We start from the raw sequence: 22,878 nt of genomic DNA on the forward strand, positions 1-22,878 counted from the left end.
GTGTATCAAACGTCACAACATAGATGGGTGATGATAAAGGTGCTCTACAGGTATCTCCGATGGTATCTATTGGGTTGGCGTGAATCGAGACTGGGATTTATCACTCCATATGATGGAGTGGTATCTCTGGGCCCGCTCAGTAATACCACATCACAATGAGCTTGAGAGCAATGTGACTAAGGAGTTAGTCACATGATCTTGTATTACGGAACGAGTACAGAGACTTGCCGGTAATGAGATTGAACTAGGTATGGAGATACTAACGATGAATCTCGGGCAAGTAACATACCGATGGACAAAGGGAATAGCATACAAGATTGATTGAATCCTTAACATGGAGGTTTGACTAATAAAGATCTTCGTTGAATATGTAGGAGCCAATATGGGCATCCAGGTCATGTTGTTGGTTATTGAAAGGAGAGTGTCTCGGTCATGTCTCCATAGTTCTCGAACCCGCACGGTCTACACACTTAAGGTTCAGTGACGATATAAGCATAATTGAGTCATTGTCTTGGTACTGTAGGTTGTTCGGAGTCCCGGATGAGATCCCGGATGTGACAAGGAACTCCGGAATGGTCTGGTGGTGAGGATTGATATATAGGATGAAGGTCATCGGAGTCCCGAAGTGTTCCGGGGTGCAGCGAGGGAATGACAGGGTGCCGAAAGGGGTTTCGGAAGGCTAAGACAATTGTTGGGGGCCTCATGGGCCAATGGGAGGGGGCACAACAGCCCACGGAGGGGCTGGGCGCAGCCCCTCACCCCTGCCCACTTCGGCCGAAGGGGAGGAGGCCTCCTCCTAGGGTGCTGCCAGCCCAAACTTGTGTGTCAAGGCACCCAAGTGGAGGGGACACCAACCCTAGCCGCCAGCCCCTAGGGGAAACCCTAGGGCACCCTGCCCTCTCCCTTCCCCTATATATAGACCTAGAGAGAGCACCCATATGACAACTTTCCGCGATGCTGCACCTCCCCTCCCTCGTAGTTTCTTTCCTCCAAATACGCTACGGCGGAGCCCTGCTCAGCTGTCACCACCAAAACCTCACCACGCCATCATGTTGTCGGAGGACTCTTGCTGCTACTTCAGCATCGCTCGCTGGATCGACGAGGTGAAGGCGTCACCAAGTTGTACGTGTGTTGAACGCAGAGGTGTCGTCCGTTCGACACTTGATCGGGAGTTCGCGAGACAGTTCGTGATTGGATCGCGAAGACATACCACTACATCAACCGCGTCATTGAACGCTTCCGCTTAGCGATCTACAAGGGTATGTAGATTCAATCTCTCCTCTTGTAGATGGTCAGCACCATGTATAGATCCTATATGTGCGTAGGAAAGTTTTTATTTCCCATGCAACGTGCCCTGATACTCCGGTCATGGTCGTGCCGTAGCCTCATGAGCCCCTATTGTTGTACCTCGCAGCCACCCCTCGGACGGCCGGTGCAGCCATGGTGGTTGAGCGGGAAGGCCCCGCTCGCCCCAAGAAGCAGCCAACGGCCGCCCGACAAGCGCCATAGGAGCTTGCGTGGGATTCGTCGGGCCCCAGGATGGGCGGCTGTCAGGAGGCCGCCACCACTTTGGGAGCGTCCACTTTGGGGAGGATGGCCTACCCGTGAGGAGCACCTCACCTCGGGAGGCTGCCTCACCACCGGGTGCTCCCGAGACCCGTGACTCCACACCTTCGGAAGTCCCCGCGGCTTCACCCCACGAGCCCCTCGACGGGTGCGACGATGACGCCATGGTCGCAAGGCACGTGGAGCACCCCGTGTACTACGTCAGCACAGTACTGAGGGATGCACGCGAGCGTTATCCCATGCAGCAGAAGCTCCTCCTCGCGGTCCTCGTCACCTCCACGAAGCTGCACCACTACTTCTAGGGGCAACCGATCAAGGTTATCTCTGCCTACCCCTTGGAGCAGATCCTGCGCAGCCCCAATGCTGCTGGTAGGGTTGCCAAGTGGAACATTGAGCTGCTAGCCTTTGAGTTGGAGTTTTGCACCACCAGGGTCATCAAGAGTTCGGCTCTGGTGGACTTCATCGCAGAGTGGACGGGCCCAAGAGAAGAGAAGCCTCGCGAGGGTGAATCCACTCTACCTGGAGACGAAGCGCCTTGCGGCTGGGTCATGCGCTTCGATGACGCCTTCTCCATGCACCGCGTGGGGGCTAGCATGGTGCTCACTTCACCGAAAGGTGACAAGCTCTACTATGCAGTCGAGTTGTGCTTCAAGCACAACATGAACGTCTCCAACCACATTGCTCAGTAAGAAGGCCTTATCACCAGCCTCAAGGCCGCCTCAACTCTCGGTGGCAAGCGCCTCATTGTGAAGGGCGACTCCCAGCTCCTCGTCAACTTATCCAACAAGAAGTACACACCCAAGGACGAGCACATGGCGCCTACCTGGAGGAGGAACATAAGCTTGAGAAATAGTTCCTTGGTTTGGAATTGCAGCACATTCCTCGCAACGCCAACCAGGAGGCTAACGACAATACAAAGCGGGCATCGCGCCGGGAGCCCCAATGACTTGGAGTCTTCAAGGAGCGGCTCCTCAAGCCATCGGTCGTGCCGCATGTCGTCAGCACTGCGTCGCCGCCTGAAGGGCTACCACCCATGCCAAGGACGGACATGCCAAACTACGACCGTCCTCAGGGGATCGACTACTGCTCGCCCTGGAGCCTCAAGAGGGTGATTGCACTGCTGAGCTCAAGGCCTATCAAATCCATGGTGACCTCCCCATGGAGGACGAGGGGGCAGAGCGCCTCATTCGACAAGCTACCGCCTATTGTCTGCGGGATGGTGAGCTATACCTCAGGCGGCCGAACGGCGTCTTGTTGCGGTGCATCTCAGAGCATCAAGGGCATGAGTTGCTTGCTGACATCCACGGAGGGGACTGCGGGCACCAATCCTCGTCGCGTACCCTCATCGACAAGGTGTTCTGTAGCGGCTTCTATTAGCCCATGGCGCTTCGCGACGCCGCTGAGTTGGTCCGATCCTGCGAGGCATTCCAGTTCCATGCCAAGAAGATCCACCAACCCACGGAGGGGCTCCAGACCATTCCAATCTCATGTCCCTTCACGGTGTGGGGGCTGGACATCCAGGGCCACTTCCCCCCGTGCGGCCGACGGATACCTCTACCTCTACGTCTTCGTTGACAAGTTCACCAAGTGGAGGGAAGTCGAGGTCGTCCGCACCACCCTGGCCGGCTCGGCCGTCAAGTTCATCAAGGGCCTAGTACGCAGCTTCGACGTCACCAACCACATCATCACCGAAAACGGGCCCCAATTCATGAGCGGTATTTTTAAATCATATTGCGCTAACCTTGGTACGCATATATGCTATGCCTCCATGGCGCAACCGTGCAACAACGGCCAGGCTGTGCACGCCAATGCTGAAGTCCTCAAGAGCCTCAAGACCAGGACCTTCAAGAAGAAGCTTGAGGCTTTTGGAAAGGGCTGGCTTGACGAGCTACAGTCCTTGTTGTGGTCCATCTGCACTACCGTGACCAAGCCCACCAACGAGACCCCCTTCTTCCTCGTCTACGGGGCGGAGGCCTCCCTCCCAGCGGAGCTCAAGTATGCTTCCGTGCGGGTGTTGGCGTTTGATGAGGCACACCAAGCCGACTCGTGGGAAGCCAACCTCCTGCTCCTAGAGGAGGCCTGCCACCAGGCTCCCTTCGCGTCGCAAGATACCAAATTGGCGTGCGGCGCTACCACAGCCGTCACGTATGCCCCCACACCATCGAAGTTGGAGACCTTGTCCTGAGGCGGGTCCTCTCTAGGGGGGTCTTCACAAGCTCTCCCTATATGGAAGGGCCCCTTGAGGATCGCCCATGTCTCTAGGCCAGGTGCCGCGCGCCTGGAGACTGAGGGTGGGATCACGGTGGCCAACCTGTGGGACATTCACCATCTCCGGAGGTTCTACTCATGACACTGTCACGTAATAGCGAGTGGGTTGTATACGCCCACGCCCTCTTGTGGCGACCGGGTTTTTCAGAAAATAAATTCTAGAAAACAGGTCTTTGTGTTCACCAGACCAAGGACTACTGTTAGCTGGTAGACACTCACTTGATAAAGAATATCTAACCAAAATACAAAATTTGGGTTACAAGACCATTAAGGTCTATTGGTTTGGACAAGAGTCTGAGGTTGACGGCGGAAGCGACTCATGAATCTCGAGTGTCCATGGGACACCATTCCCACATGAACAGCTGACGTGGATAAATTTATATCTCACCAGGCTGCTATCCTGGACTCCTAGGTTCCGGGGTTGATGACATCGTGCTCCTCTTCGAACGCAATCTGGCCAAGACAATAGCTAGGGACAAGCCAGTGAGTACTTTGAATGTACTCGCAAACATCAAGAAAACAAATAAGTTAAGGCAGGTGAGATGCATGCATAATCCACTTAATATCCCTACCATGCCATTAGAATTCATTCATGGATGCATTCATACAGATAAACAATTTCCACCAATGTTGTATAAAAAAGCAACGAAGCTAACCAAGAATGAGTAATAACATGCGTGCCACAGTTAGGTGTCGGAGCGACACCGCCTAAAGGGCTCACACGCAAGTAATAACAGTTGCCACAGCCGAGCGTCTAAGCAACACCACAGAAATGGCTTATAAGAAATAATAACGAACATGCCACAGTCGGGCGTCTAATCGACACCACAGAAAGGCCTTATATGAAACAATAATAAGTATGGAATATCAACGAGGTAGAACCGTCCCAGGGATATCCAACAATCATAATCATATGGGTTAGTCCATAGTAATAATAATAATAGTATGATCATCCACCATATTTCATGAGCAGTCTCACGATTTCTTTAACTTTCTTTGAAGACTGACACACACACCGATACTTGACTAGTCAACCAGTCGTCCTTGACCGTGGGCACAACTACTCGAATATTTTTGACTCTGCAGAGGGTGTGCTCATTACTCAGAGCCCACGGGTTCCAATAGTCACTCAGACTAATCCAGCATACGGTAATTCATAAGTAAACACTCAGAACCAGTTCACCAATTTTTCTCCCACGAAGACCGACATCACTCGGACTACACTGCCAGAGAAAACCATAAGACGGGGAGGCTCCAACCTTGTCTAGCATGGGATCAAATTTATACCGCGTGCTACAAGGGAATGGCCATTCCCTCTCGATCATAGACCGGAAACACCCATGCCCCTGACCGGATGACTGGATTTAGTCCAGGGCCATGGATACCTTCATCCCACCCTCTCTACTTGGTGTGTACCTGGTAATAGATTTACGACCTACTAGACCGTATTCCCTTTTATAAAGACCTGCGGCAGCACGAAAGGTAAGGTGACACACACACAAGACTCGGTCTATGGTCGACTTAGGAGGTTTAATACTTTCCTGCAAGGGTTACTACCACACAATCTTGCTGAAGGAATTATCTCAGGGTTACTACCATCGCACCTCGACATGATTTCACTGACCACTCTCGTCCTACGACATGTCAGCCCATGGTCTCATTTCCACCATGACCCACCTTACTCCGAGGTTGTGCATACCAACATAGCATACGAGGCATGAGGTAGTACCAACTCATCACTTGCTTTCCACATACTTAGCAACAAAAATATCCATCACATGCTCTTATGCAAGGTATGATTTCATGCGAGAGTTTTATCAACATAATCTAAAATCATGCAATAGATGCACCACAACAAACATCACTCAACTTTATGCAAATCAGAGTTCAAGATGCTTGCCTTTTGAGATTGAGGAGGGTGATGTGCACTACAAATTCTTGAAGTGAGTCCCCTCTCTCCAAATCCTATTTTGAAAATATCTAAATTAGCACACAAATTTAAAACATGACATAGAAGTTATTTCAATAATTTGGAAATAAACCTTAAAATAAACTAGAGGAGATTTTGGAGAGGTAGGAAAAAGAATCAGTTGATTTCGAGTTATAAATTAGAAGTTGTGGTGAGTTTTAGTCCGTGTTTAAATTTGTATTCAAAAGAATCAGAAAAGAATGTTGTTTTATCAAAAATTCGCTATCGGTGTAGTGGAAGCCCACTCACACGCACATGCTTTCCCAAGGGGGAAAGCACATTTCGGGGGCAGGAGCCAGCAGGGCTAGGGTTGGCTCACCGACAGGCGGGGCCCGCCGGTCGGGTTCTTCTCCCACCTCCGGCGCGCATGATATAGGTTCACGGACGAGCTCCGGCGACGCTCTCCCGCGCTAGGAGGCTCCACTCCCGGAGCTGCGCACACCGGCATGCTCAGGAGGGATGGCCCCTTCCTCTGGAAGCAAATGAATCGTCGGGGGGCTTGGGGTGAGCATCTTCTCGTCGCGACGACAGAGAGCTCCGGCGTTGGTGGTTTCGGCCTACGATGGCCATGGCACGATCTTTGCAATGGGAATGGGTTAGCTAGGGCTTGGGAAGGTTAGAAAGGGTCATGCTGGGACCGCAGGGAGTTCGGGTTGCCGGAATTGTTCCGGAGGCCGGCGACGACGCTACGTCTAGAGAGGAGCACAAATGGGAGCTCACGTAGAATTGGAGCAAGGGGATGGGCCTGAGGGTCCAGGGCTGGCTCTGGTTCCTCAAATGGAGCTCAAGACCCCCTTTCATAACCGACCCGAGGCAGTTCGCCGAGGCTTTCGGATAGGCCCGACAACGGTAGCCTCTGGTAACGGGAGTGGAGCAGCAGGGCGCAACAGGGGCGGCGAGAATGGCTCAACAGGTGCAGCAACAGCTGGGCAACAACGCAGGGAAGAGGGCGCGGCTAGCTGGCGCGCTGGAGGGGCACGTGCGGCGCTGTCGTTGCTGCGGCAGACTGTTGCCTTCAGCAAGTTGCACATGCTGGCACGGCCAAAGCGCTGCACGACACAGAGCAGGGTGACTATCGGTCGGGAGGGGGCGTTGACGCATCTCTGCAGCTGACCAGAGGGCAAGGGGCGGAGGGACTCGGCGGCTCGGACACGCGCATGCAAGACGTGTTCTCTGGGCATGTAGAGATCATGCATGCAATGCGTTTCACACATTTACGGGGGCCTCCAAACACCTCCAAAGCTGCTCCAAATAAACAGGACTAAACTAGGGCTTATAGCAAACTTGCTAGACAAGCTGGCTTGAGCAGTGGGGCAACTCCACAATGGAGGTCAAAGTTTATGCCAAATCTGGCCATGCACCATAGGTGCTTGATGAAATACCAGAGGCTTCAAATGAGCTTTTCTGCAACCCAAAAACTCCAGATCATACTCTCCCTAGGTGCTAGTCATGATGGTCAAGTTAGTTTGTGCAAATATTTTGAAAGCACAATTCTGCATAGCAAGCTGAGGCTATTATCACATGCATTTAAAATCATCCAATGGGGCTCAACTCGTGGGGTTAAGGTTTTTTAGGGTGTTATACAAGCATGCAAAATCTTAAAGCAATAAGAGCAAGGCAAAACATGGTTATAGTACAAAGTAACAAACTGGACCAGAACAGAAAAGTGGTTGTTTTGCTAAATTTTCCCAAAGCACATAGTTTGGGGTTTTCAATAAAACTGAATCTCATGCATCACTTGTCATCACCAAATTTTTATAGAATTTTTGAAAGATTATATCTAGGGGTTGTATCACAAACACCAATTTGAGCCAGAAAAGAAAAGGATTTAATAAGCTCAAATTTTCCAAAACACCTGGATATGTTTTGACAAAAATATGATCAAGGGACATCATAGGTCATCTTCAAGTTTTTATAGAATTTTTAGAAGAAGTTATGAAAAGGTTGCAGTGCAGAAAAGGTCCTTAAAGGAATTAAAAGTTATACTTGAATAAAAGAAACTTTGGTAAAAGTACTAAAAAGAAAATCTCCAATGAATTTGTCAGAAGAAAAGAAATTTTTTGATGCAAGAACTCAGGTTCCAACATAATTTTCAAAAACATTTAATTGGCGAAGAACTTCATATTTAGGGAGAAGGAATGGTTTTGAAATCAATTGGAAAACCATAATTTAAGACTTGAACCAACATGGTCAAATTTAAAAGAGTATCCCATTTTATCAAATAAATAATTTAAAAGGATCTAAAGCAAGAACTCGAGCACTAAATGGCCTGTAAAATGCCACTAGAAAAGAAAATCTTTTGAAAGGAGGGTTTGAAAAGATACATGAAGCAAATTATTTTTCAAAAAATATATTCTAGGCAATATTTTAGTTCATAAACATATTGTTATGTTTTTGGGGTGTGACAGACACTACCCTCCTTAGAAATAAGTCTCGTCCCCGAGATTTGCTTACGGAAAGAAAATAATTCACTCATGAAAACACGGAACATGATCACTCAAATGCATGCGCAAACAAAGCAATCATATAGCACACAGTCACTCATATGCTGGTGCAAACAATGCAATCAAATAGTACACCGCTACTCACCTAGCATCAGGAAAACATACTCCTGGACTAACGTACACTCCGATGGCGGTCAATGAGATACAACAAGGGTTTCCCGAGAAAATATTCTCGATCGGGGAAATACATTCTACTTCTTCTAGAAGAAGTCTGGAGAATGTGTCCCCTTTCGTGTGACAACAACGGCCTACTAGTGGAAAATAAAAAAATCCACTAGCCAAGGTGTGGAATTTATCCACCCGTTTGTGGGTCAACACCCTTGGTGATAACCTGAAGGACAAGAGATGGAACCCTAGGGCTGCTCTATACTGGGTTGCGAGGCAACATGGTTTCCTTTGTGGGGTTGCATCCAGAATTTCCGGGTGAATCCCAATGGGTAGTCATGGGGAGGACTGGCTCAGGGTAGCGCACTTGGTGAGAAGTGCTAGGAGCGGTCATGGGTGGTCTCAGTAGGTACATGGTTTAAGGGGCACACAGTATGACACTGGTGTGGCCTGGGTCATCGGGGTGGAAACTCGGGTATCAACTCCCAAGTGACACATCACTCGGTTAGCTGGCTTGGTGGCTAGGTGGTCACGCCCAAAAATTTAATCTAAGGCCACGCAGATTGTTCTACGCAATTCTACCTTTAAAAACAAGGGCGTGCAGACATCCCGCAATTTTATTTAAAACAATGTCTATTACAACACACGAATACAACATTATAGGGTGACACTTCGTACTAAGGCCAGATAGCTACTCTGACGGACTCGCTCTGCCTTTATTGGCCTTTGAGCGGACGGGCTCAGTACCAGTAAGGCTCCTCCATCTGCCATGGTTCCAGGGTCAACTGGGCCATGGAACCGGGCTACAGGGTTGTCGTGGCAATGACGTCTCGGACAGCGTGCCCTTGGCATAACTTCGTTGAAGAAGGCATCCAAACTGCGATGAAGCTCCACCGGGGTCATGGTTGGGTCGGCTAACATAGAAGGCTAGGGCAGAATTTAGAGATCCAATAGGTCTCCCAACCAATCTGGGCTGGTTACTGGTGGCGGTTGCGGCCTCGTGGCTTGACGGGGTCCGGCGAGTAGTTGGCGTGCGGTTCATGACCAGATGAGAGGTGATCTAATCGATGAGGGCCTCCTGTGCTCTCAAATAGCGTACAACCTGCACCAAGGCAGGGTCTGCCTGAAGGTCTTCACTAGAGACTTGTGTTGGAATACCATAGACTTCACGACTTGGATAGTAGCAGAATGGTCGGCTATTCATCCATGGCGACAAATGTCGCAGATGGACTATAGCTTCTCGGGTTGCAAGCTGACGGGCTTGGGCTTCGCTCGTGGATGCTCTACCAGTGAAATGGTAGGGGTAGTCCAACGAGGGACTCACTCTATAGAGGTGAACCGAGGCCCAAAAGTGACTGATACTCGGAGGCTCCTCATGCATGACATACACTGGAGGTTCTTCTATGCCAAAAACTTGGCGGCTGAGGTCGGCGAGGATGACTACGAAGTCTCCTGGCTCGGACAAGGTGGTCTCGTTGCAAAGAACGCGACCATGCATCTTGCAAGTCAAGGGGGTTTACTAGGGTAGTGGTCTCAAAGTTGCGGGTTGCTGGGTTGAGGGCAGGCCTTACTACATAGGGTAGGGAGTCTTCCATCGCACACTAGAGAATGCGCCAGTGATACGTCTCCAACGTATCTATAATTTTTGATGGTTTCATGCTATTATCCTGTCAAACTTTGGATGTTTTGCATGCCTTTTATATATATTTTGGGACTAACTTATTAACTCAGTGCCAAGTGCCAGTTCCTGTTTTTTCCATGTTTTTGACCCCTTTCAGAGGAGATTTTGAAACGGAGTCCAAACGGAAGAAAATCCTCGAAAAGATTTTTCCGGAATGGAAGAAGATCGGGAAGCTTGGGAGCCAAGGCAGGGGAGCCTCAGGGGCCCCACAAGCCCCCACCCCGCGGTTAGGGCGTAGGCCGCGCCATCCAGGCTTGTGGGCCCCCTGAGCGTCCCCTGACCTAGGGGTTGCGCCTATAAATTCCCTAAAAATCCCAAAAAAAATCAGGAAATCATCGAAATTACTTTTCCGCCGCCGCAACCTTCTGTCTTCGCAAGATCCCATCTGGGGCACATTCTGGTGCCCTGCCGGAGGGGGGATTCGGACACGGAGGGCTTCTTCATCAACACCATGACCTCTCCGATGATCCGTGAGTAGTTCACCATAGACCTACTGGTCCATAGCTAGTAGCTAGATGGCTTCTTCTCTCTCTTGGATCTTCAATACAAAGTTCTCCATGATCTTCATGGAGCTCTATCCGATGTAATCTTCTTTTGCGGTGTGTTTTTCGAGATCCAAAGAATTGTGGATTTATGATCAGGTTATCTATGAATCTTATTTGAGTTTCTTCTGATCTCTCTTATGCATGATTTCATATCCTTGTAATTCTCTTCGAGTTGTGGGTTTTGTCAGGCCAACTATATCTATGATTCTTGCAATGGGAGAAGTGCTTGGTTTTGGGTTCATACCGTGCGGTGACCTCACCCAGTGACAAAAGGGGTAGCGAGGCACGCATCGTGTTCTTGCCATCAAGGGTAAAAGATGGGGTTTTCATCATTGGTTTGAGATTATCCCTCTACATCATGTCATCTTGCTTAAGGCGTTACTTTGTTCGTCATGAACTCAATACACTAGATGCATGCTGGATAGCGGTCAATGTGTGGAGTAATAGTAGTAGATGCAGAAAGTATCGGTCTACTTGTCTCGGATGTGATGCCTATATGTATGATCATTGCCTTAGATATCGCCATGACTTTGCGCGGTTCTATCAATTGCTCGACAGTAATTTGTTCACCCACCGTGATATTTGCTATTATGATAGAAGCCTCTAGTGAACACTATGGCCCCCAGGGTCTACTCCGCACCATATTTTAAGCCTTACACTTTTTACTTCGTTGCACCTTTCGCCTTCAGATCTCACTTTGCAAACAATCTTGAAGGGATTGACAACCCATTTGAAGCATTGGGTGCAAGCTTGTTTGTGTTTGTGCAGGTACTTTGGACTTGACGAGGCCCTCCTTCTGGATCGATACGTTGGTTCTCAAACCAAGGGAAATACTTACTGCTCCTGTGCTGCATCACCCTTTCTTCTTCAAGGGAAAATCCGATGCAAACTAGAGAAGTAACAAGAAGAATTCCTAAGCGCCAGGGAAGGACTTTTGTTGCCGTAGCAGCCAGCTCCAGTGTCGGACATAGACACACAACTCAAAGGCTGGGCTAACAGGTAGGCACCGACTGCCAAAAGGTGTCACATGGCCACTGTGGTTGGTTATTGGGTAGGCTAGGTTGGGTCGAGGAATATAAATATCCGGGCTAGGCATAGCGACGTGGTTAAGATAGGTTTAGCCAATGCTCAGCCTCGCTTTGATACCAAGGTTGTGGCGACCGCTTTTTCAGAAAATAAATTCCAGAAAACATGTCTTTATGTTCACCAGCCCAAGGACTACTCTTAGCTGGTAGACACTCACTTGATACACAATATCCAAGAAAAATTCAAAACCTGGGTTATAAGACCATAAAGTCTACTGGTTTGGACAAGAATCTGAGGTTGACGGCGGAAGCGACTCGAGGAATCTCTAGTTTCCATGGGACTCCATTCCCACAGGAACACCTGACCTGGATAAATTCCTATCTCACAAGGCTGCTATCCTGGACTCCTAGGTTTCAGGGTTGACGGCATCGTTCTCCTCTCCGAACGCAATCTGGCCAAGACAATACCCAGGGACAAGCCAGTGAGTACTTTGAATGTACTCGCAAACATCAAGAAAACAAATAAGTTAAGGCAGGTGAGATGCATGCATAATCCACTTAATATCTCTACCATGCCATTAGAATTAATTCATGGATGCATTCATACAGATAAGCAATTTCCACCAATGTTTTATAAACAAGCAAGGAAGGTAACCATGAATAAGTAATAACATGTGTGTCGCAGTCGGGTGTTGGAGCGACACCGCCTAAAGGGCTCACATGCAAGTAATAACAGTTGCCACAGCCGGGCATCTAAGCGACACCACAGAAAGGGCTTATAAGAAATAATAATGAACATGCCAGAGTCGGGTGTCTAAGCGACACCATAGAAAGGGCTTATATGAAGCAAAAATAAATATTGAATATCAAGGAGGTAGAACCATCCCAGAAATATCCAACAATCATAATCATAGGGGTTAGTCCATAGTAGTAATAATAATAGTATGATCATCCACCATATTTCATGATTAGTCTCACGATTTCTTTATCTTCCTCCGAAGACCGACACTCAGACCGATACTTGACTAGTCAACCAGTCGTCCTTGACAGTGGACACGGCTACTCGAATAGTTCTGACTCTGCAGATGGTGTGCTCTTTACCCACAACCCACGGGTTCCAATAGTTACTCGGACTAATCCCCCGTATGGTATTTCAGAAGTAAACACTCAGAACCAGTACACACCCATTTTTCTCCGCGAAGACCGAAATCACTTGGACTACGCTGCCAAAGGAAATCCATAAGACGGGGAGGCTCCAACGTCGACTAGCATGGGATCAATTTATACCGCGCACTATAAGGGAATAGCGATTCCTTCTCGGTCCCAGACCGAAAACACCATGCCCCCTGACCGGATGACTGGAGTTAGTCCAGGGCAATGGATACCTTCATCCCGGCCTCTCTACTTGGTGTGTACCTGGTAATAGATTTACGACCTACTAGACTGTATTCCCTTTCGGAAAGACTTGCGGCAGCATGAAAGTTAAGGTGACACAAAGACAAGACTTGGTCTACGGTCGACTTAGGAAATTACTAATTTCCTGCAAGGGTTAGTACCACACAATCTTGCTGAAGGAATTATCTCAGGGTTACTACCATCACACCCCGACATGCTTTCACTGACCACTCTCGTCCCACGAGATGTCAGCCCATGGTCTCATTTACATCATGACCACCTTATTCCGAGGTTGTCCACACCAACATAGCATACAAGGCATGAGGCAGTACCCACCCATCACTTGCTTTCCACATACTTAGCAACAAAAATATCCATCACATGCTCTTATGCAAGGTATGATTTCATGCGAGAGTTTTATCAACAGAACCTAAAATCACGCAATAGATGCACCACAACAAACATCACACAACTTTATGCAAATCAGAGTTCAAGATGTTTACCTTTGGAGTTTGAGGAGGGTGATGTGCACCACAAATTCTTAAAGTGGGTCCCCTCCCTCCAAATCCTATTTTGAAAAATATCTAAATTAACACAAAAATTTAAAACTGCACATAAAAGTTGTTTGAATAATTTTGAAATAAATCTTAATATAAAATAGAGGAGATTTTAGAGAGGTAGGAAAAAGAATCAGTTGATTTGGAGTTATAAATAAAAGGTTGTGGCCAGTTTAAGTTCCTGTTTAATCTGTTTTTAAAAGAATCAGAAAAGAATATGATTTTATAAAAAATACGCTATCGTGGTTGGGGAAGCGCACTCATAGGCACACGCTTTCCTAAGGGGAAAGCGCACTTCGGGGGTAGGCGCCAGCAGGGCTAGGGTTGGCTCACCAACAGGCGAGGCCCGCCTGTCGGGTTCATCTCCCACCTCCCGCGTGCAGGACACAAGTTTAGGGACGAGCTCAGGTGACGCTCTCCTGCGCTAGGAGTCTCCACTCCTGGAGCTGCACACACTGGCGTGCTCAGGAGGGGTGGCCCCATCCTTTGGACGTAAAAGTGACACAGAGCTCCGGCGGTTGTGGCTTCAGCCTATGGTGGCCATGGCATGATTTTTGCAACGTGAACGGGTTAGCTAGGGCTTGGGAAGGTTAGCAAGTTTCATGGTGGGATAGTAGGGGGTTCGGGTTACCGGAATTTTGCCGGAGGTCAGCGGCGACACTGCAGACAGAGAGGGCACCTCAAGCAAAATAGGAGCAAGGGGGAGGTCCTGAGGGTCCAAGGCTGGCTCTGGTTCCTCAAATGGAGATCGAGACCCCTTTTTATAACCGGCCCGAGGTGGTTCGTTGAGGCTTTCGGATAGGCTCAATGGCAGTAGCCTCTGGCAACGGCAGTGGAGCAGCAGGGCACATCAGGGGCGGCGGCAGAGGCTTAAAAGGTGCAGCAGCAGCTGGGGAACGACGCAGGGAAGGGACCGCAGCTAGGTGGCATGCTGGAGGGGAACGGCTGGCGCTGCCGTCGCTGCCGTCGCTGTAGCAAACTATCGCCGTCAGCAAGCTGCCCGTGATGCCACAACCGAAGCGCTGCGCGGCACAGAGCAGGGTGAGCATCGGTCGGGTGGGGGCATTGACGCGTCTCTGTAGCTGACCAGAGGGCAAGGGGCGCGAGGACTCGACGGCTCGGACAGGCGCGTGCAACACGTGCACGCTGGGCGTGCCTAGAGCACGCATGCAAGGCGTTCGACACATTCACGGGCACCTCCAAACACCTCCAAAGCTGCTCCAAATAAATAAGACTAAACTAGGGCTTATGGCAAACTTTCTAGACATGCTGGCTTGAGAAGTGGGGCAACTCCACAAATGGAGGTCAAAGCTTATGCCAAATCTGGCCATGCACCACAGGTGCTTGATGAAATGCAGAGGCTTCAAATGTGCTTTTCTGCAACCCAAAAACTCCAGATCATACTCTCCCAAGGTGTTAGTCATGATGGTCAAGTTAGTTTGGAAAAAGGTTAAACTTGTTAATGCAAATCTTTTGGAAAGTACAATTCTGCACAGCAAGCTAAGGCTATTACCACATGCATTTAAAATCATCCAATGGGGCTTAACTCATGGAGTTAAGGTTTTGTTAGGGTGTTATACAAGCATGCACAATCTTAAGGCAATCAGAGCAAGGCAAAACATGGTTGCAGTACAAAGTACCAAACTGGACCAGAAGAGAAAAGTGGTTGTTTTGCTAAATTTTCCCAAAGCACATAGTTGGTTTTTTCATAAAAGTGAATCTCATGTATCACTTGTCATCACGAAAATTTTATAGAATTTTTCAAAGATTATATTTAGGGGTTGTAGCACAAACACCAATTTGAGCCACAAAAGAAAAGGAGTTAATAAGCTCAAATTTTCCAAAACACTTGGATATGTTTTGACAAAAATATGATCCAGGGACATCATAGGTCATCTTCAAGTTTTTATAGAATTTTTATAATAATTTATGAAAAGGTTGAAGTGAAAAACATGTCCTTAAAGGAATTAAAAGTTATTCTTGAATAAAAGAAACTTTGGTAAAAATATAAAAAGAAAATCTCCAATGAATTTGTGAGAAGAAAAGAATTGTTTTGATGCAAGAACTCAGGTTCCAACTTAATTTTCAAAAATATTTACTTGGGGAAGAACTTCACATTTAGGGAAAAGAAGTGGTTCTGAAATCGATTAGAAAACCATAATTTAAGACTTAAACCAACATGGTCAAATTTAAAAGAGTAACCCCATTTTATCTAATAAATAATATAAAAGGATCTCAAGCAAGAATTCAAGCACTAAATGGCCTTTAAAATGCCACTTGAAAAGAAAAGCTTTTGGAAAGAGGCTTTGAGAAGAGTCATGAAGCAAATTATTTTTGATTTTTTTATTCTAGGCGATATTTTTGTTCATAAAAATATTGTTAAATTTTTGGGGTGTGACACCTCCTATATGTAAACCCATGACGAGAAGCATCGTGGCCGCGGTGGAGGGCCACTTCCACGTCCAAGTGCAAGTCCCTATGCTCAGCGCTGGCAGACTGGTGTCGAACCACGAGTATGCCAACACCATAGTGGAAGCCCTTGTGTCGCATGTGGGATCGATCGAAGAAGACGTGTCGCGAGCCACAGCTAACACTTCTTTTAGGTTGACCCATGCTGTATACGGGAGCCGCCCCATCTTTCTAGGTTGACGTGTGCCTGGGTACGGCAACTGATTTTTCCTCTTCCCTTTTTTTGACTTGCAAGCAAATTCACCATGCTGACTCGTGCTAAACACAACAGCCATACCTCCGCTTTTGGGCTTGTAAACGAGTTCTTCTAATTTTCATGGAGTTTCATTGGTTTTATCTTTTCTAATGAAATGCGCTCTCCAGCTCCCTCTTGAACATCGCGCGAGCGGGGGCTGGGACACAGTGCCCACACCTTGGATACAGGCTCTGTCAACGGGCCTGTCAAGCTCCGTCTACGAGTCTGTTCCCGTTTGGCCCCACCTCGCCAAGGGCTTAGAGCCTAGCTCCCTCGTGCAACGCACAAAAGCGAGTCAACAAGCGTACATTGTGCTGTCCAAGAACGGTGCCTTGCGTGAAGGCGTCTCACCTAACAAAGGATGACCTATCGGGCATACACTTCGGGAGGGCCCCGGACTGCCTCGGGCACCCTCGTCGCTTGGCCCTACATGGGTGATCGCACCCTGGTGACCAGGTGATAGCCAAGCCCCGCATGCGGGACACACGTCGGGCGACACAAGGTATGAAATGGCAAAAGAGGAATCAAAATCCATACAAAAACAAACATTCATGACAGGAGCAGGAGGTTCAAGCAAAAGCTGTTGGCTTCGCGCCTCGATGGGATTACAAGCCGGTATGGCCATGGGGTCAAAGCAGCCTAGAGGGACACACAACTCTCATCGCCGTCGTCATCATTCCTGTGCACTTCGGCTTCATCGCCGCCTTCATCGACCATGGCCTTGTCACCCTCCTCACCATCAAAGCCGTCGGTGGCAAACTGTTCGCTCAACACGTCGACGTGATCTTTCACCGCCTTCCCCAGGGTGCCGTGGTTCGCCTCGGGAATGGGGGCCATCACGGCCTCGAAATCAAAGTGGGGATTGGTGTAGAAGAGGTTGTTGAAGACGCATGTGAGCGCCCGGGATAGAAGGTCGTGGATTTCTTCCTTGATCAAGGCCCCCACTTCTCGGGTGCCCGCCTAATGCCATTCCATGACCTTGGTGAAGAATTCAAGATAACCTGCTTCGTCGGGCACGAGAGGGTTGGAGACGCTTACCGTGCAGATGAAACCCAGGACTCGACGCGCCCGTCGTTCGAGACCTTCAAACATCTTCGAATGCCGAGGGAGGCGGCGTCGCTCACTTGCCCCTGGAGCGACGCCAACTCGTCCGCGGCAGCGGCCTTAGCCCAAGTGCGGCCTCCTCCCGGCCTCCTACAAGGGTAAGGGATTCCTTGAGGACGTCTATCTCGCGCTACATCTTTGTGTGCCGTGCCGAGAATCGTCTCTCCTACTGTTGCAGCTTGCCCGTGTAGTCCTCGCGGGCCCGTTCGACCCATGCATCAGCGCCCCCTTGGATCTTTTCAACTTGTTGGTTGTAGGTGGCCTCAGCGCCGGCAACGTCCCGATCGAGCGCCTCTACCCGCTCGCACTCCAAGCCTAGCTCTGAGGATGCCAAGGCAAGCTACTATTCGAGGGTCCGGAGGACTGCCTCGCGAACGGCGAGCTCATGCGCCTCCTTCGCCTCCAGCCTCTGCTCCTGGAGTTGCTGCTTCAAAGCGGCATTCAAGGCTTGAAGTTCCTGCTCGTGTTCCTCGGCAGCCTCATGGCGCTTGGCTGCTTTGTCAGCCTCGTGGAGGGCACGCTCGCACGCCTCACTCGCCACGGCGGCAGATGCTTCAACCTTCGCACGCGCCTCTTCATGTTGGTGACAGCTCAGCTTGATAGACACCTCAAGTTGATGCCACACGCGATCCAAGCGCATGAGTTCCATGGTGAAGCGAGGTCGTGGCGGACCGAGGTCCGAGAGGCCATGAGCTTCAAGGCCCAGTCCGATTGAGGCCCAACACTTCCGCTCCCGGGCAGGGCCCTGGAGGTTCCGGCTCCACTCGCCAGGGGTTGGAAGTTGGTTGATGCTCGCCCCGCCCCATGATGTCTAGGCGCCGTGCATAGGGGGCTTGAGGTCCCACCCGGGGCAGCTATGTTGGGGAACGTTGCATCGGAAACAAAAAATTTCCTACGCACACGAAGAACTATCACGGTGATGATCATCTATGAGAGGGTGATCAGATGGACATAGCCTTGTAGATCGCTAAGCGGGAAGCGTTAAGAACCACGGTTAATGTAGTGGAACGCCTTCGCAATCAAAATCGCCGCCGTCCCACGATCCAGCCCGATCTATCATCGAACGGAAGGCACCTCCACGTTCAGCACACGTACAACTCGATGACGATCTCCGCCTTATTGATCCAGCAAGAGAGACGAAGAGGTAGTTGAATTCTCCGGCAACACAACGGCATGCCCGTGATGTTGGTGGAGCTACTCCGGCAGGGCTGCACTGTGTCGTACTGATCTAGCACAAAGTCTTGAGGTGCAAAAACCATCTCCAACCTCCACTATACATAGGAGGAACCAAGGGGAGGGTGGCTTGCCTACTACTCCAAGTAGGAGGCTCGGCTGAACCAAGGAGGGAGGAGTCCTCCTCCAATTAGGTTTGGTGAAGGATTCCTTCCTATCTTGTCAACCTCCTTCCTTCTTTTTCTTCATTTTCCTCTTTATTTTTGCCTTGGCCGAAAAAGGCTAATTGGGTTGGCCAAACCAGCCCACCAAGGGCTGGTGCGCCACCCATGGGCCTATTAGGTGCTCTCCCGGGTGGGTGGCCCCTCCCGGTAAAACCCCGGAACCCATTGATATGTCTCCAACGTATCTATAATTTTTTATGGTTTCCCGTTGTTATCTTGTCAATGTTGGATGTTTTGTTTACCTTTTGTATACATTTTGGGAGTAACTTATTAACTCAGTGCCAAGTGCCAGTTCCTGTTTTTTCTGTGTTTTTGACTCTTTTCAGATCAGATTTTGGAAAGGAGTCCAAACGGAATAAAATCCCCGAAATGAATTTTTCCAGAACGGAAGAAGATCGGGAGGCTTGAGGGCCAAGCATGTGGGCCCACAAGCCCTGTTGCCGCGGCCAGCGGGAGGCCGCGGCAACCAAGCTTGTGGCCCCCCTGGCGCTCCCCTGCCCTAGGTCTTTGGCCTATAACTTTCCTAAAAATCCAGAAAAAATCAGGGCGTCCACGAAAACACTTTTCCGCCGCCGCAAGCTTCCGTTTCCGCGAGATCTCATCTGGAGACCCTTCCTGGTGCCCTGCCGGAGGGGACTTTGGAGTTGGAGGGCTTCTTCATCAACATCATCGCGCCTCCAATGACTCGTGAGTAGTTCACATCAGACCTACGGGTCCGTAGTTAGTAGCTAGATGGCTTCTTCTCTCTCTTGGATCTTCAATACAAAGTTCTCCATGATCTTCATGGAGATCTATCTGATGTAATCCTCTTTGGCGGTGTGTTTGTCGAGATCTGATGAACTATGGATTTGTGATCAGATTATTTATGATATATATTTGAGTGTTTGCTAATTTCTTATATGCATGATTTGATATCCTTGTAAGTCTCTCCGAGTCTTGGGTTTTGTTTGGCCAACTAGATCTATGATTCTTGCAATGGGAGAAGTGCTTGGTTTTGGGTTCATGCCGTGTGGTGGCCTTTACGAGTGACAGAAGGGGCAGCAAGGCACGCATCATGTTGTTGCCATCAAGGGTAACAAGATGGGCTTTTATCGTAGATATGAGATTGTCCATCTACATCATGTCATCTTGCTTAAGGCGTTACTCTGTTCTCATGAACTTAATACACTAGATGCAAGCTGGATAGCGGTCGACGTGTGGAGTAATAGTAGTAGATGCAGAAAGTATCGGTCTACTTGTTTTGGACGTGATGCCTATAGATATAATCATTGCCATAGATAACGTCACGACTTTGCGCGGTTCTATCAATTGCTCGACAGTAATTCGTTCACCCAACGTCTACTTGCTTTCATGAGAGAAGCCACTAGTGAACACTACGGCCCCCGGGTCTATTCACACCTATCGTTTACACTTTCGCTTTTACTTTGCTTTGTTACTTTGTTGCTTTCAGTTCTCATTTGGCAAACAATCTATAAGGGATTGACAACCCCTTCATAGCGTAGGGATCAAGCTCTTTGTGTTTGTGCAGGTACTTGTGATATTCCTTCATTGGATCGATACATTGGTTCTCAAAACTGAGGGAAATACTTACCACCGCTATGCTACATCACCCTTTCCGCTTTGAGGGAACACCAACGCAAGGCTCCAAGGCCACGAGGAAATCCTTTGCATATTTGCCTAGGAAGTCCCTAAAGGCGTAGTCCTAGCAGAAGGATTCCTGGTGCCGTTGCTGAGGAGTATCAAGACAGGAATAGTCTCCCGTCAGCACGCTTGTTTCTGGCGCCGTTGCAAGGTCTTTTGTTGCAGTAGCACCCATTCATCACTCCGGGTACTTCAACGGTATTGCCCAAAATCTTTCCGGAAGCCAAATGCAACAATCCTATATATCATTCTCCGTTTGCGAACCATTATGGTGATACTAGTGACGTCCAAGATCTCATCTGGGACTCCGAACAACATTCGTTTACCAACATCAATAATTCAACTATATCGAAAACGTCACCGAACCTTAAGTGTGCAGACCCTGCGGGGTCGAGAACAATGTAGACATGACCGATACACACAACCGGTTGAACCTCTATGTTAAGGACTTACACAATCCTGTATTGGATCCTACATATTCTACGAAGATCTTATCGGTTAAACCTCTATGTCAAGGATTCACACAATCCCGTATATCACTCCGTTTGTCCTTCGGTATGTTATTTGCCCGAGATTCGATTGTCGGTATCGCCATACCTACTTCAATATTGTTACCGTCAAGTCTCTTTACTCGTTCCATAATACAAGATACCATGGCTAAGTCTTTCGTCACATTGCTTGCAAGGCTTGTTTATGATGTTGTATTACCGAGTGGGCCCCGAGATACCTCTCTGTCACATGGAGTGACAAATCCCAGTCTTGATCCATGCTAACTCAACAGACACCTTCGGAGATGCCTGTAGAGTACCTTTATAGTCACCGAGTAACGTTGCGACATTTGATACGCACAAGCCATTCCTCCGGTGTCAGTGAGTTGCATGATCTCATGGTTATAGGAATGTATACTTGACATGAAGAAAACAATAGCAACAAAATGACACGATCATATGCTATGTTTATAGTTTAGATATTTTCCATCACATCATTCTCCTAATGATGTGATCCCGTAATCAAGTGAAAACACTTGTCTATGGCTAGGAAAACTTAACCATCCTTGACCAACAAGCTAGTCAACTAGAGGCTCACTAGGGACATTGTTTTGTCTATATATCCACACTTGCATTTATGTTTCCATTCAATACAATTATAGCATGGACAATAAACGATTATCTTGAAACAGGAAATATAATAATAACTATTTTATTATTGCCTCTAGGTCATATTTCCAATAGTCTCCCACTTACACTAGAGTCAATAATCTAGCTTCACATCTCTATGTGATTTACAATGTAATAAATCTAACACCCATACAATTCTGGTGTTGATCATGCTTTGCTCATGGAAGAGGTTTAGTCAGCGGATCTGCAACATTCAGATCCATGTGTACTTTGCAAATATTTATGTCCTCCTCCTTGATGTAATCGTGGATGGCATAGAAGTGTCGCTTTATGTGTCTGGTCCTCTTGTGAAACCTTGGTTCCTTGGCTAGAGCAATGGCATCAGTGTTGTCATAGAACAAATTGATTGGATCTAGTGCACTTGGCACTACTCCAAGATCTGACATGAACTGCATCATCCAGACACCCTTGTTAGCCGCCTCTGAGGCAGCTATGTACTCTGCTTCGCATGTAGAATCAGCTACGATGCTTTGCTTGGAACTGCACCAGCTTACCGCACCCCCATTAAGACTAAATACGTATCTGGTTTGAGACTTAGAGTCATGTGGATCAATGTCAAATCTTGCATCGACATAACCCGTTACGACGAGCTCTTCGTTACGTCCATAAACGAGAAACATTTCCTTAGTTCTTTTCAGGTACTTCAGAATATTCTTGACCGCCGCCCGGTGTTCCACTCCTGGATCACTTTGATACCTTCCTGCCATACTTATGGCCAGGCTGACATCCGGTCTTGTGCACATCATTGCATACATGGTAGACCATATGGCCGAAGCCTAGGGGACGACACTCATCTTTTCTCTATCTTCTGCAGTTCCTGGACATTGAGTCTTACTCAACTTTATATCTTGTAACACACGCAAGAACCTCTTCTTGGATTGTTCCATTTTGAACTTCTTCAAAACTTTATCAAGGTATGTGCTTTGTTAAAGAGCTATTAGGCGCCTTGATCTATCTCTATAGATCTTTATGACCAATATGTAAGCAGCTTCTCCTAGGTCCTTCATTGAAAAACATTTATTCAAGTAATCCTTTAAGCTTTCCAGTAACTCTACATTGTTTGCAATCAGCAATATGTCATCCACATATAATATTAGAAATGCTATAGAGCTCCCAATCAATTTCTTGTAAATACAAGATTCTCCAAAAACATGTATAAACCCAAATGCCTTGATCACCTCATGAAAGCGCTGATCCAACTCTGAGATGCTTGCACCAGTTCATAAATGGATCGCTGGA

The sequence above is a fragment of the Hordeum vulgare genome, chromosome 6H (assembly GCF_904849725.1).
Source record: "Hordeum vulgare subsp. vulgare chromosome 6H, MorexV3_pseudomolecules_assembly, whole genome shotgun sequence".
NCBI lineage: Eukaryota > Viridiplantae > Streptophyta > Magnoliopsida > Poales > Poaceae > Hordeum > Hordeum vulgare.